The sequence below is a fragment of the Xenopus laevis genome, chromosome 5L (genome assembly GCF_017654675.1).
Source record: "Xenopus laevis strain J_2021 chromosome 5L, Xenopus_laevis_v10.1, whole genome shotgun sequence".
NCBI classification, from domain to species: domain Eukaryota; kingdom Metazoa; phylum Chordata; class Amphibia; order Anura; family Pipidae; genus Xenopus; species Xenopus laevis.
The window spans coordinates 2,236,616-2,250,367 of record NC_054379.1 but is presented as its reverse complement, the minus strand read 5'-3'; the positions used below and the strand labels follow the sequence as shown (position 1 = coordinate 2,250,367).

The window sequence follows — 13,752 nt, the reverse complement described above, 5'->3', positions numbered from 1 at the left end:
GGCCATATTGGTAGTGGCGCAAGACGCGCATTTCTATTTAGAAACAAACAATGGCGGCTTTGTGTAGCAGTGTGGTCCTGTCTGTTATATTATGGCTTCATATTAAATGGTCTGTCAGAAAAAATAAACACCGCTCTAATGAAAGGAAACCAATTAAAGGGGTTGTTCACCTTTAAATTAACTGTTAGTATGATGTAGAGAGGGATATTCTGAGACTATTTGCAATTGGTTTTCATTTTTTATTATTTGTGGTTTTTTACTTAATTAGCTTTTTATTCAGCAGCTCTCCAGTTTGTAATTTCAGCCATCTGGTTGCTAGGATCCAAATTCCCCTAGAAACCATGCACTGATTTAAACAAGAGACTGGAATATGAATAGGAGAGGCCTGAATAGAAAGAGGAGGAATAAAAAGTAACAATAACAATACATTTGTAGCCTTACAGAGCATTTGTTTTTTAGATGGGGTCAGCTCCCATTTGAAAGCTGGAAACAGTCAGAAAAAGGCAAAAATGCAAAAACCACAAAAGAAAAATAAAAAATAAAGACCAATTGAAAAGTTGCTTATAATTGGCCATTCTATAATATGCTAAAAGTTTATTTTTGGACCACCCCTATAAAGCCAGTGGGATATTGTTATCATATATATATATATATATATATAAATACATGTTAATAATAATAATAATCATATAACTTTTCAATAGATGTACAGACAGATGCAATGCAAGTGTCAGGCGTGGGTACAGATGCAATGCAAGTGTCAGGCAAGAGTTGAGATGCAATACAAGTGTCAGGCGAGGGTAAAGAGCAGGAGGCGGATATTGCAGTGCTACAGTCAGGTGACACAGATAGGGGGTGCAGAAATTGTTTGTGGGTATCCTCCATCATAACACAGATGTCAGGTTGCTCTCTTTATTGTTAACCCTAGGGTTAGGGTATTAGGGTTAGTTGTAAGGAGACAACTAGCTTCACTGTAGCTGCTGATCTGATACTGATTTAAGGGGAAGTTTACCTTAAAAGGACGACTCAAAATAAATAGCAGAGGAGCTGATTAGAAGGATAAGTAATACAAAAACCTAAGGGACACTAAGAATATAAACTGCAAGAAATATGGGTCAGTGGTATAATAAGAGGCCGGAGATTCCCATTCAGGAGGTGCAGTCGTGGTGCACGGGGGGGGGGGATTATTTAATGATAAATCAATATGTAGTCGGATATTCACCTGTCCCCACAGTCTCTACCAATGTTCATGGCAGCAAGTTGTAACATACTAATCATGTTAGCTGGGGAATTAACAGAGATTTATATAACAGATGTATAACTACAATTTATAGCAGAAGAAACAGACACAGGTAAAATACGCCGTGACTTACATAGAAGTTATATTCAGACATATTGATGTGCAAGAGCCATAAGGGAATAAGGGGAAGCAAAACCACTTTATTCAGTTCCTTGGCTGAACTAGAAGTATAATTACATTCATTGTGGGCATAGCCTTTTGCTGTAGTCTGAATGCAAAGCATTTACATGATATAGTCCTATATTATCATGTGTTATAAAAAAAAAAACCACAATCATCTCATCCATGGATAGAGCAATGCTATTGTGTCACATGATCCTCCCATAGTCCTCCTATTATATCACTCACCTCTTTACAAGTATCTACCATGGGGTTTAAAGTCTCGACCAACCAAAATTGGTCATAATGTCCTTCTATGAGCAGAACTTTAAAGTTAAATCATCACATTATATCACAGCCTGTACAGAGAGCAGGACAGGAATTCCCCTGTACAAAGCTAGCGTATAGTTGCCCTTTAATCTGAAACTGCTGCCGTCATTGTACTATAACAGTCACAAGAGAGTTAATGAAACATTTCATGTTCTCACCTACCATTTATCACATAAAGTAGAACCTCATTAAATGCAACGAGTTGAGACAGCTCCACTGAAGCCTCGTATCTAAGCTGCCTGGAAGGTCACGAAGCTTTTGTGTTGGGAGAAGTAATAATGAGTAAAAGTAAGCTCTTGGGAGCGACTGCCACGTGAATACTTCTCTCAAATCTGTGGCATCGCGCTGCACTTTGCATCTTCAAACAGGTTCTTCTTCCAGCAGGTTAAAGCAGAAGGCAGTCTCTCATAAATCCTTCATATCAACCTCATCCACACATAGAAGAGACAGAGCCGGGTCAAGGTTGGACTTTGCTGGAGTACTACAGAATGTCCCAGTGCGCCCATTAAAGGACAATATCAATCTTTCCAGTCTTATATGCACCAAAGGTCTATAGACACATTACATTATCTACATATAATTGTTGGGTTCTTGATGTCATGAGTGGAGACTGAAGGACAGTTAAGAGGAAATGCCTATTTGTCCTCCCAGTTATACCTGAAATCCCATCCGGAAGGTTAGTTATGGTGAGATATGGGGAGAATTTTTACTTTTGTATTCTTAAGGCTGTGGCCTAAGGGTTGATGCACCATTGGTTTTAAGCTCTATAACACTAAACAAAGGTGCCAAAGGCCCTGAGCAAAGAATGGTCCTCCAAGGATCCAAAGACATCCAACAACCATTGATATGAGAGCTGCATAGACCAGGGTATGCTTAATAACCCCTATTATAATACAAGTTACATAACGAGTTCCGTTTTGTTGAACCTCCACCAAGGGGGTCTTCATCAAGGAAAATTAAATCACAAGGTAGAGTCCTGTGTGGGTCTGATTGGGCAGACCCGGGAGAGTGGTCCCTTCACAAGGAGGTGTATCAGCAGATCACCACAAGATGGGAAACTCCACAGATAGACCTGATGGTGTCCAGATTCAATCACCAAGTCCCCCAGTACTGCATCAGGTCAAGGGACCCGCAGGGCTTTGATCGTGGATGTGATGATGTCACCTTCATCACATTCAGTCTAGTTGACCTAACGTTAAAGTTCTGAAGGTGCGCGAAGACCAGAAGCCAGAAAAGGAGCCTAAGGTAAGTTCCACTGAACACAAAAAAACCTGGCCACCAATGTTTTTTTTTTTTAATATTCTTACCAGCAATGTTTCTTTTTAACTTGTAAGGGGGGGAGCATAGCCACCAATGTTTTTTTAAAAACTGTTATGGGAGGCCCCATGATTTCTGATGGCAGCCCTGAAGGCACTGGTGTGTTGCAGTGAGACGCCATAAGCGTCTGTTAAATCGATTGACATAAAGTAAGGCCTGGTTCCACCTTGGCTATGACTGACCTATGATACAATTTTGAAAGTGGGGATCTGTAGGAACTTGTTTAGACCTTTGAGATATAATGCCGGTCTTGCTGACCCATCCTTTTTTAGTACCAGAAATAGGCATAAGTAGAACCCCCTTTCTTCCCTGGTCGGTACAGGGGTGATGGCTTGATCCCTTGTTGATGATATTGAGTACCCATTTGTCTGACGTGGACCTTATCCATGGCTCCCTGAATTGACTGAGGTTTAGCCGGGATCGGACTCACCTTCATTGGTCCTGGATTCTGTTGTTTGCGCTTTTTCCAGGGTGCTTTTGATAGAACCAGGAAGGTTTCTTGGAGAAATGAAAACCCTCGGATTTTGATGAAAAGGAAATCTGATGCCAGTTATTGCCTTGGTGCCGTGAGAAGTTGGTGGACTGAAAGGACCATCTGGAGTGAGGCTGAGCGCTCTAGTCATGTAAGTGTTTGGTACTTCCTATAATTCAGGCATGTCGAAAGTGCGGCCCGGGGGCCAAATGCGGCCCTCAGCCGGTGTAAATTATTATGAATGAATAATGGGGCCCGCCAGCACAGTGCAATCAGGAAATGCCTAGCCGTAATATTTGGGCACATTAGTGAAATGATGTATAAATGGTTTATGGTCTATACTGTGAGAGCGGCGCGTCACTACATGCCAGTATGTGTCTATTGCGAACACCTTCAGCACAGGCAGCAGTATAGACCAAGTGCCAGATCATTTCACTAATGTGCCCAAATAATACTGCTATGGCTACACGATTCCTTGTTTAAATGAGTTAAATAATGTTAATGGTTCAAAGAATGTCAGGCTGAATGATCGGCCCCAACACATTTTCACCTCACCAAAAGTTTGGACACCCCTGCTATACTTTTTCATGTAAGTGTGCAACCTCTAATAGTCAAAGAGGGTAGACAAAGGGCTATGATATTGACAGCCTTTGTTTCAAAACTCCTCTTGTGATTGGTCAGCTTTGATTAATATGAATATGAAGAGGACTTTGTAGGGTTTCTCTCCCTATGGTTTGTGGGGGAAAGTTGAAAGGCCAAGAAATGGGAAGCTTGTAGCTTGTTGGGTATAGAGCAGTGATCCCCAACCAGTAGCTCGTGAGCAACATGTTGCTCTCCAACCCCTTGGATGTTGCTCTCGGTGTCCTCAAAGCAGGTGCTTATTTTTTAATTCCAGGTTTGGAGGCAAGTTTTAGTTGTATAAAAATTAAGTATAGTGACAAGTAGAGCCTCCTATAGGCTGCCAGTCCACATAGGGGCTACCTAATAGCCAATCACAGTCCTTATTTGGAACCCCAAGAGACTTTTTCATGCTTGTGTTGCTCCCCAACTCTTTTTAAATTTGCATGTGGCTCACTGGTTAAAAAGGTTGGGGACCCCTGGTATAGAGAATTGACACTTGTTGATATGATGGGCTGAGAGTGCGAATTGTTGAAGTTTTCAGTTCTTTCTATACTTTTTTTTCATGTAAGTGGGCAATCTCTAATAGTCATAGGGGCTAGTCAAATGGTTATGTTGTTGACAGCATTTGTTTGACATGGCTTAAAAACTCCTCTTGTGATTGGTCAAGTTTGGATAATATGGAAATGAAGAGGACTTGGTAGGTTTTTCTCTCCCTATGGTTCATGGGGGAAGGTTGAAAGACTAAGTAATGTAAGAAATGGGAAGTTTGCTGGGTGTAGAGAATTCATACATGGCAATTTGATGAGCTGAGAGCTCTTGTCATTGAAGTGTTTGGTTCTATCTATATTTTTTCATGTAAGTGGGCTAAGTGGGCAATCTCTAATCGTCAAAGAGGCTAGTCAAAGGGATATGTTGTTGACAGCCTTTGTTTGGCTTGGAAACTCCTCTTGTGATTGGCCAACTTTAACAAATATGGAAATGAGCAGTACTCGTTAACTTTTTCTCTCCCTATTGTTTATGGGGGAAGATTGAAAGGCCAAGTAATGTAAAAAAAATGGGATGTTTGAAGTTTGCTTGGTATAGTGAATTAAGCATGACAATGTGGGGGCCCAATGGCTCTAGTCATTGAAGTGTTTAGTTCTTCTAATTTTTTTTTTATGTAGTTGAGCAATTTTTAATAGGCATAGAGATCAGCCAAATGGCTATGTTGTTGACAGCTCCTCTTGTGATTGGTCAACTTTGACTTAATTTGGAAATGAAGCGGGCTTGCTAGGTTTTCTCTCCCTATGGTTTATGGGGGAAAGTTGAAAGGCCAAATAATGTAAGAAATGGGAAGTTTGCTGGGTAAAGTGAATTGTACTTAGCAATGTGATTGGCTGGGAGCTCTAGTCATTGAAGTGTTTGGTTCTTCCTATACTTTTTCATTTAAGTGGGCAATCTCTAATAGTCAAAGAGGCTAGCAAAATGACTATGTTGTTGACACCCTTTGTTTGACATGGCTTAAAAACTCCTCTTGTGATTGGCAACTTTGACTAATATGGAAAAGAAGTGGAATGTAGGGTTTCTCTCCCTACGGTTTATGGGGGAAAGCTGAAAGGCCAAGTAATGTAAGAAATGGGAAGTGCAAACTTTGCAGGCTGTAGAGAATTGATGTATGGCAATGTGATGGGCTGAAAGCTCTAGTCATTGAATTGAGTGGTTTTTACTATACTTTTTCATGTAAGTGGGAAATTTCTAATAGTTATAGGGGCTAGTCAAAGGGCTGTGTTGTTGACATTTTTTGTTTGACATGGCTTAAAAACTCTTCTTGTGATTGGTCAAGTTTGGCTAATATGGAAATGAAGGTGATTTGGTAGGTTTTCTCTCCCTATGGTTTATGGGGGAAGATTGAAAGACAAGGTAATGTAAGAAATGGGAAGCTTGCTGGGCATAGAGAATTGACATGTGGCAATGTGATGAGCTGAGAGCTCTTGTAATTGAAGTGTTTGGTTCTCTATTTTTTCATGTAAGTGGGCAATCTCTAATAGTCAAAGAGGCTTGCTAAAGGGCTATGTTCTTAACAGCGTTTGTTTGTTTGACATGGCTTGGAAACTCCTCTTGTGATTGGTCAACTTTGACTAATATGGAAATGAAGAGGACTTGGTAGGTTTCTCTCCCTATGGTTTATGGGGGAAAGTTGAAAGGCCAAGTAATGTAAGAAATGGAAATCTCAAGCTTTGCTGGGTATAGAGAGATGTAGCATGGTAATGTGATGGCCTGAGAGCTCTAGTCTTTTAATTGTGTGGTTCTTCCTATACTTTTTCATGTAAGTGGCCAATCTCTAATAGTCCAAGAGGCTAGCAAAAGGGCTATGTTGTTGACACCCTTTGTTTGACATGGCTTAAAAACTCCTCTTCTGGTTGGTCAACTTTGACTAATATGTTAAAGAAGTGGGCCCGGTAGGGTTTCTCCCTATGGTTTATGGGGGAATTTTAAAAGGCCAAGTAATGTAAGAAAAGGGAATCTCAAACTTTGCTGGCTGTAGAGAATTGATGCATGGCAATGTGATGGGTTGAAAGCTCTAGCCATGAATTGTGTGGTTTTTCCTATACTTTTTCATGTAAGTGAAGAATCTCTAATAGTCAAAGAAGCTAGTCAAAGGCCTATGTTGTTGACAGTCTTTGTTTGATATGGCTTAAAAACTCCTCTTGTGATTTGTCAAGTTTAGCTAATATGGAATGAAGAGGACTTTGTAGGTTTTCTCTCCCTATGGTTTATGGGGGAAGATTAAAAGACCAAGTAATGTAAGACATGTGATCCTTGCTGGGGATAGAGAATTGACACGTGGCAATGTGATGAGCTGAGAGTTCTTGTAATTGAAGTGTTTACTTCTATCTATATTTTTTTCATGTAAGTGGGCAATCTCTAATAATCAAAGAGGTTAGCCAAAGGGCTATGTTGTTAACAGCCTTTGTTTGACATGGCTTGGAAACTCCTCTAGTGATTGGTCAACTTTGACTAATATGGAAATGAAGTGGGCTTGTTAGGTTTTCTCTCCCTATGGTTTATGTGGGAAGGTTGAAAGGCCAAGTAATATAAGAAATTTTAAACTTGCAGAGTATAGATAATTGGTACATAGCAAGGGCTGAGAACTCTGGCCATTGTAGTGTTTGGTTTTTCCTATACTTTTATCCAATGTAAGTGGGCAATCTCTAATAGTCAAAGAGGCTAGCCAAAGGGCTATGTTGTTGACAGCCTTTGTTTGACATGGCTTGGAAACTCCTCATGTGATTGGTCAACTTTGATTAATATGTAAATGTACTGAGCTTGTTAGGTTTTCTCTCCCTATGGTTTATAGGGGAAGGTTGGAATGCCAAGTAATGTAAGAAATGGGAAGCGCAAATTTTGCTTTGTATAGACAATTAATGCATGGCAATGTGATGAGCTCTAGGCATTGAGTAATGTGGTTCATTCTATACTTTTTCATGTAAGTGGGCAATCTCTAAAAATCAAAGGGCTATGTTTGACATAGTTTAAAACCGCCACTTGTGATTGGTCAAGTTTGGCTAAAATGGAAATGAAGAGGATTTGGTAGATTTTCTCTTCCTATGGTTTATGGGGGAAGGTTGAAAGGCCAAGTAATATAAGAATTTTTAAACTTGCTGAGTATAGAGAATTGGTACATAGCAAGGGGATGGGCTGAGCGCTCTCTCCATTGTAGTGTTTGGTTCTTCCTATACTTTTAATTAATGTAAGTGGGCAATCTCTAATAGTCAAAGAGGCTAGCCAAAGGGCTATGTTGATTACAGCCTTTGTTTGACATGGCTTGGAAACTCCTCTTGTGATTGGTCCACTTTGACTAATATGGAAATGAAGAGGACTTGGTAGGTTTTCTCTCTCTATGGTTTATGGGGGAAGGTTGAAAGACCAAGTAATGCAAGAAATGGTAATCTTGAAGTTTGCTAGGTATAGAGAGTTGAAATGCAGCAGTGTGATGAGCTGAGAGCTCTTGTTATTGAAGTGTTTGGTTCTAGCTATATTTTTTTCATGTAATTGGGCAATCTCTAATAGGCAACGAGGTTAGCCAAATAGCCATGTTGTTAACAGCCTTTGTTTGACATGGCTTGGATACTTCTCTTGGGATTTGTCAACTTTGACTAATATGGAAATGAAGTGGTCTTGTTAGGTTTTCTCTCCCTATGGTTTATGGGGGAAGGTTGAAAGGCCAAGTAATGTAAGAAACGAGATGCTCAAATTTTGCTGCGTATAGAGAATTGATGCATGGCAATGTGATGGACTGAGAGCTTTTGTAATTGAAGTGGTTGGTTCTATCTATATTTCTTCATGTAAGTGGGTAATCTCTAATAGTCAAAGAGGCTAGTCAAAGGGCTATATTGTAAGTGGGCAATATCTAAAAGTCAAAGGGGCTATGTTGTAGACAGACTTTGTTTGACATGGCTTAAAAATGCCTCTTGTGATTGGTCAAGTTTGGCTAAAATGGAAATAAAGAGGACTTGGTAGGTTTTCTCTCTCTGGTTTATGGGGGAAGGTTGAAAGACCAAGTAATGTAAGAAAAGGGAAGCGTAAAGCTTGCTGGGTATAGAGAATTGACATGTGGCAATGTGATGAGCTGAGAGTTCTTGTAGTTCCAGTGTTTGGTTCTATCTATATTTTTTCATGTAAGTGGGCTATCTCTAATAGCCAAAGAGGCCAGTCAAATAGCTATGTTGTTAACAGCCTTTGTTTGACATGGCTTGGAATCTCCTCTTGTGATTGGTCCACTTTGACTAATATGGAAATGAAGAGGACTTGGTAGGTTTCTCTCACTATGGTTTATGGGGGAAAGTTGAAAGGCCAAGTAATGTAAGAAATGGTAAACTTGCTGGGTATAGAGAATTGGTACATGGCAATGTGATGGGATAAGACAGGAGTGCCCATACTTTACTAATGCGGGTCCTACTTTTATTGATCTTGTCCCATTATGATCTATATCCATAATATCACTGTTAGCATTCTGTTCCATGAAAAATATAACAAATATATAAATTTTTAAGAGAATTTATATTATTATATTTAAAAAACAACTCTTTCTTGTGTAAACTTAACAGAATAAATATCTGAATGAAACAGAAGGTTAATTTAGTCAAGCTGTTTGTTGAGATGTGTCTTGAGATCTACTGATCACCAGCTAAAGGTCTACTGGTAACAGGCCCGGACTGGCAATCTGTGGGTTCTGGCAAATGCCAGAGGGGCTTCTATAAGGTCCCATAGAAAGTCAGTATTTAGTGGGCTGATTGGGCCTCTTTGTACCTGAAATGCCAGGGCCTAATTTAATTCTCAGTCCGGACCTGACTGGTAAACCCCTCTAGTCATTGAAGTGTTTTTTCATGTAAGTGGGCAATCTCTAATAGTCAAAGAGGCTAGCCAAAAAGGACAACTAATGTACAAAATGGGAACCTTGATGCTTGTTGGTTACAGCTTGACACATGGCTTGTCAGCTTTACTCTGCCTTTTGGTGAAGATCTTGAGTCTAAGTCAATTGGTGTCAGAAGACGTGTCCCCTTGGCCTTGCAGGCATCAGTGGCTATATGTCATGTTAAGCCTCATGATGCTAATATAAATGAGCACTCAATGTTTTCATCCACTGGGCCCATCTGGCGGCTGTTGATAGCCCAGACGATTTGGCTTTCAACTGTAAAATGTCCATTGCATAGAAAATGTACTGCATTGAGTACCTTGGAGAGATGGGAGTGCATATCAAACACGGGGTCCTCATGGGCCGGGAGTGCTTCTTCAAGCCATAAAACTTTCATTTTTGAGATACATGCCGATGCTATCATCAGTTTAAAGGTAGTAGTGGAACAGGTGAAGATGTTTTTAAGTAGATTCTAAGCCTTTCTGTCTATCGGTTCCTTAAATGAAGTTACATCCTCTAAGGGAATGGTAGTTCGTTTTGTGAGTCGCTCTACTGGAGCATCTACTTTGTGGATGGTGTCCCACATTTGTCTGGTTGTTTCCATTCTTTCATAATGGGGTCTGTGATTGCCTCATGCACTGAGAAACATCTATTTCTTTTGTACTGACCCAAATAATTTGTTTATGGTTTTTATCTCTTTTTGCTCTTCCTGGATGCCCGGGGATTGGAGGATATCGGCCAATAATGAATTTAGGGCCTCAGCCTGTGATTAGTGAGTAGATTCAGTAGGAAGGGGAAATAGAAGGCCTCCTCATCTTCCCAGTCATGTAATACCCCTTCCTCCTCACAATGCTGCTCAGTCGGCTCTGGTCAATTAGCTGCAATGGTGGTAGAGGCCCTGGCAGGAGATCTGTCCTGTGACTTCTGCAATGTAACCAATTTATTAATGGATGCGGCCAGGAGGCTGGTCTATAGAGATTGGCCTGACAGGCATTTATGGCAGTTGATGTGATGGCTCAGGGGCTGTTGCTTTTAGTCTTTATGGAAGCTGGAGGAAGGACCTTGACCCTGGTCTTCTTGCTAGATTTTTTAGATGGATAGTTAATGGCGTATCCCTATCCTCTTGTCAAGTGTTTAGCCATCCTACCTCCTAATGGGAACAGCACATTGACCCTACTGTCCCTGTGCTGCTTAGGGATTATAATGATAATAATGAGCTGATATTTGTAGGTAAACTAATGCTTAAATAAAAAGATCACAGTTTCCTATATGCTGCACATTTTAAGACACTCAATTTGCTGTATAATAAATGTACCTATACCTCCCAGTATTCATTAACCAACCCAGGGTTGTGGAGTCAGTACAAAAAGTAACAGTGTTTAAGCCAAAGATTTTTTCATTGATCCAGAGAAAAAACATCCACTAAACTATTGCACTAAGAGTCTTCTTTAAGGAATTCTCCACTGTACGTTCCTACTGAAAAATCCACATCCACTAGTGAAAGGAAAACAAAAGCCTTGATTTTATTCCGTATAAAGGAAGTGCCGTTTCCATACTTTGCCTTTAAAGAGGAAATGTTACACGAGACAATGTGATGGAGCAACATGGAGTCACTGGGCTTTATAAATAACAAGAATGGACAGACCATGCAGGGAATATAGGGGCCAACTATAGAACGAATATTTCTATGTAGCACATTCTATATCTGATGTTGCATAGACTGGGCCCTGCTCATCATGTTCTCTGAGGGGCCCCAAGGGGGACAAAGTTATTATATCAGTGGAGTGTTGCTTTACCAAATAAACCAGTGTTACTTTGCATATATTTAATATATAATCCCAACACAAACCTCATATAGTGCGTTACTGGGCATCACAAGTTACTGCTTCTTGCACCAATATTAGTAGGATAGGCAATTACATTATTATTAATAAATATATTAGGCCACGTTTTCTTAATAAAGCAACTTATAAAGGCTCAGCCAGTAGTTAAGGTAACCACCACTTGTACACCAGAGCGTAGTATTTATACTTATAGATCAGTTAAATATCTATCTATCCACGGGGAGCAGAATTAAAGCACTATGGGTAACAGATTCTTTCTGGGCTAGTGAGATATCAATGTTGTGATTATATAGCTGTTATTAATGAAAAACTATTTGTTAGTACTGCTTCACCTATTAACTGTATGGGACCTGTTATCCAGAATGCTCGGGACTTGGGGTTTTCCAGATAATGGATCTTTCCATAATTTGAATCTCTACTAGAAAATCATATAAACATGAAATAAAGCCAATAGGCTGGTTTTGCCTCCAATAAGGATTAATTATATCTTAGTTGGGATCAAGTACAAGTTACTGTTTTATTATTACAGATATGGGACCTGTTATCCAGAATGCTTGGGACCTGGGGGTTTTCTGGATAACGAATCTTTCCATAATTTGGATCTTCATACCTTTCTACTAGAAAATCATATAAACATGAAATAAAGCCAATAGGCTGGTTTTGCCTCCAATAAGGATTAATTATATCTTAGTTGGGATCAAGTACAAGTTACTGTTTTATTATTACAGATATGGGACCTGTTATCCAGAATGCTTGGGACCTGGGGGTTTTCTGGATAACGAATCTTTCCATAATTTGGATCTTCATACCTTTCTACTAGAAAATCATATAAACATGAAATAAAGCCAATAGGCTGGTTTTGCCTCCAATAAGGATTAATTATATCTTAGTTGGGATCAAGTACAAGTTACTGTTTTATTATTACACAGAAAAAGGAAAACATTTTTATAAATTTGTATTATTTATGGGAGACGGCCTTCCCGTAATTCAGAGCTTTCAGGATAACGGGTTTCAGGATAACGGATCCCATACCTATTTATTAGCAGTGCTTAACCTATTCGTTTTATTTATTTATAGTGGTTAACCTATTCGTTTAGCTTGAGTATGGACATAGTTTGTAGACATGAGCGTGGGAGTAGCCATGTTGCTTGCTTCTGCTGCATGCTCCATACGCCTCAGTAGCACAGCACATATAGTGGTTACAGTTTGCACTATTCTGCCGAATAAATTCAACACCAAACAACTCTTGCCAATCATTTATAAATACAAACTGTGTTAAAGGAATGTTTGTGCAGAGAGTAAGATAAAAAAAGCTTAGGGTAAATCAAAGAGAACATTTACAGCCTTCTTGTAAATAGAGTATAGTTTTCATTAAAGGGGTGGTTCACTCAAGTTAACTTTCAGTATGTTATAAATTGGCCTATTCCAAGCCTCTTCATTATTTAGTTTTTATCTGTAGCTTTCAAATTGGGTCACCGACCCCATTTAAACAACAAATCCTCTGTAAGGCTACAAATGTATTGCTACCGTTCCTTTTTATTTCTTATTCACTCAAATCATTGCATGGTTGCTAGATTATTTAGATCCTAGCAACCAGATGAAATGACAAACTGGAGAGCTGCTGAATAGAAAGCTAAATAACCTCAAATAATAAAAACCTATTGCAAATTGTCTCAGAATATCCCTCTCTACATCCTACTAACAGTTAATTTAAAGGTGAACAACCCCCTTTTACTACAGCTGCCAGCACTCGGCTTAGAATGCTGGAATTTGTGATTCCCCACATTTTGTGGGGGGCTGTGTGAGATTGGCACCCTTGTTCTACAGTTATTGAATTTGTAGGCAATACCCAGACGTGGCTGTATGAATACACAGTTGGGCCACTAGCCTCATTTGTACAAGCCAGCAACAGGAGAGCCACGGGCTGGAGGCACAGACATGATCTGAAGGGATATACAGTACAGATACAGCAAGTATGGCACAACATTGTTCTCTATTCTCAGACAATATGGGACAGACATAATGTAGTTGTGCAAAGTCTGCTTCTGAGGTAACGTGCGCTGGCCAGACATAAGGACGCGCTCCAGTAGAGCAATAATAAATGTGCATATAGGGGACATATAGGGGGGACATATAGGGGGGACATATAGGGGACAGCTGCTACATGAACATTCAGTATTGCACTTACAAGCAGAAGATCACTGCCATAGAGGTACCTCTGGTTAAGTCTTGCATTCATTTTGCACAGAGAAAAAAAGAGAATATTTTACAACTATTTGAATGCACCAGTGGAAGTGAATTCTCCTGGGTGTAAAAAGGATTGTGTACAGGAATGATAATGATCTCTGACCAACCAACATATTTAGGCAAAATA

The 13,752-nt window shown here is 39.7% G+C and overlaps 1 protein-coding gene across 3 annotated transcripts in view; it reads right to left on the bottom strand.

Annotated features, from left to right (window-relative positions):
- Positions 1–12,622: 12,622 nt before the first annotated feature.
- Positions 12,623–13,752, bottom strand: part of gpcpd1.L (glycerophosphocholine phosphodiesterase 1 L homeolog) — a 51,706-nt gene continuing 50,576 nt past the window's right edge. For all 3 annotated transcript variants that reach the window (XM_041562339.1, XM_018262145.2, NM_001096666.1), the window contains 1 exon segment: positions 12,623–13,752. This exon segment is cut by the window's right edge and continues 309 nt beyond it. The gene's annotated coding sequence lies outside the window, so the exon portion shown is untranslated.